Raw genomic sequence first — 2383 nt, 5'->3', positions numbered from 1 at the left:
ATTGTCCCAGGCGGCTGGGAAAGCCAGGCCTACCCAGGGCTACCCGAGCCTGGGTAACGCCGGAGGCTAAGTCCCTAGCAGGTGGAAGGCTGCAATCTGCTAAAAATCCACCGGATGGCAACGGAGAGGCGCGCTCCCCGGCTTGTCCACAAGGCGGCGCCAGCATTCAGGTTGCAGGCTGCATTCTGCTAAAAATCCACCGGATGGCAACGGAGAGCCGCTCTCCCCGGCTCGTCCACAAGGCGGCGCCACTTCCAGGAGACCCAGGGGGGCGAGCCTGAGGCGGCAGGCTGGCCCAGGGTTCCAGGAGAGAGGGAGAGATTGTCCCAGGCGGCTGGGAGAGCCAGGCCTACCCAGGGCTACCCGAGCCTGGGTAATGCCGGAGGCTCAGTCCCTAGCAGGTGGCAGGCTGCATTCTGCTAAGTGTCTACCAAGAGGGCACCACTTCCAGGCAACCCAGGGGGCTAAGCCTGAGGCGGCAGGCAGGCCCAGGGTTCCAGGAGAGAGGGAGAGATTGTCCCAGGCGGCTGGGAAAGCCAGGCCTACCCAGGGCTACCCGAGCCTGGGTAACGCCGGAGGCTAAGTCCCTAGCAGGTGGAAGGCTGCAATCTGCTAAAAATCCACCGGATGGCAACGGAGAGGCGCGCTCCCCGGCTTGTCCACAAGGCGGCGCCAGCATTCAGGTTGCAGGCTGCATTCTGCTAAAAATCCACCGGATGGCAACGGAGAGCCGCTCTCCCCGGCTCGTCCACAAGGCGGCGCCACTTCCAGGAGACCCAGGGGGGCGAGCCTGAGGCGGCAGGCTGGCCCAGGGTTCCAGGAGAGAGGGAGAGATTGTCCCCGGCGGCTGGGAGAGCCAGGCCGACTCAGGGCTCCATAAGCCCGGTAGAAGCTGAAGATTAAGCCCCCAGTCTACCAGCTACCCTCCCTGGAGCTCAGCTTAGGGAGAAGTCTCATTTAGCTGGATAAGTCACATTCGGGCGGACAAGTCACATTTGCCAGCATAAGTCACATTTGGGAGGACAAGTCACATTTCCCAGCATAAGTCACATTTGGGAGGACAAGTCACATTTCCCAGCATAAGTCACATTTGGGAGGACAAGTCACATTTGCCAGCATAAGTCACATTTGCCAGCATAAGTCACATTTGCCAGCATAAGTCACATTTGCCAGCATAAGTCACATTTGCCAGCATAAGTCACATTTGCCAGCATAAGTCACATTTGCCAGCATAAGTCACATTTGCCAGCATAAGTCACATTTCCAAGCATAAGTCACATTTCCAAGCATAAGTCACATTTCCAAGCATAAGTCACATTTGCCAGCATAAGTCACATTTGCCAGCATAAGTCACAGTTGGACTTAATAGTCGGGCCCAGAGAGATTCCCATGAGTGCTATCTCTGGCAGTGGGCTTAATAGTCGGCCCCGGAGGGTCGGCGGTGGGGCTTAATAGTCGGGCCCGGAGGGTCGGCGGTGGGGCTTAATAGTCGGGCCCGGAGAGACTTCCAGGGACGGCCGTTTGTCAGGGGGCTTAATGGCGGGGTCCGATCGGCCTCCCGTGGAAGCCTGCCTGGGGGAGCGGTGAGGACTCTTGAGGGCCAGCGGAAGGAAGAGGTGGTGCTGTATTTGACCCCGGCTGCCGGGAGATGGGGAGCTGGAGGGTTGCCCCGAGGCGGGGTCTGCAGGGAGAACCGGGTTCCGGAGCGGGCGGGCCTAGGGGAGGCAAGCCGGGCCGGGGCTCACCCTCCTGGGCAGGGTCCGAGGGGAGCTTCCCCCTGAGAGAACTTCCACTTCCGTAGACACTTTGACAAAAAAACCCCCAAAAAACCGGAGCCCCCGAGGAGGCCTTCCTGCGGCGAGCGCCAGGCCGGGCTGGGGCTACCCAAGCCTGGGTAAAGCCAGAGGCTAAGTCCCTAACAGGTGGAAGGCTGCATTCTGCTAAGTGTCTACCAGAGGGCGACACTTCCAGGAGACCCAGGGGGCTAAGCCTGAGGCGGCAGGCTGGCCCAGGGTTCCAGGAGAGAGGGAGAGACCGTCCCAGGCGGCTGGGAGAGCCAGGCCTACCCAGGGCTACCCGAGCCTGGGTACATGCCGGAGGCTAAGTCCCTAGCAGGTGGAAGGCTGCATTCTGCTAAGTGTCTACCAGAGGGCGACACTTCCAGGAGACCCAGGGGGCTAAGCCTGAGGCGGCAGGCTGGCCCAGGGTTCCAGGAGAGAGGGAGAGACCGTCCCAGGCGGCTGGGAGAGCCAGGCCTACCCAGGGCTACCCGAGCCGGGGTACATGCCGGAGGCTAAGTCCCTAGCAGGTGGAAGGCTGCATTCTGCTAAGTGTCTACCAGAGGGCGACACTTCCAGGAGACCCAGGGGGCTAAGCCTGAGGC

Source organism: Leptodactylus fuscus, unplaced genomic scaffold (assembly GCF_031893055.1).
Source record: "Leptodactylus fuscus isolate aLepFus1 unplaced genomic scaffold, aLepFus1.hap2 HAP2_SCAFFOLD_196, whole genome shotgun sequence".
In the NCBI taxonomy this organism is placed as follows: domain Eukaryota; kingdom Metazoa; phylum Chordata; class Amphibia; order Anura; family Leptodactylidae; genus Leptodactylus; species Leptodactylus fuscus.
Note: the sequence above shows the minus strand (reverse complement) of the source record.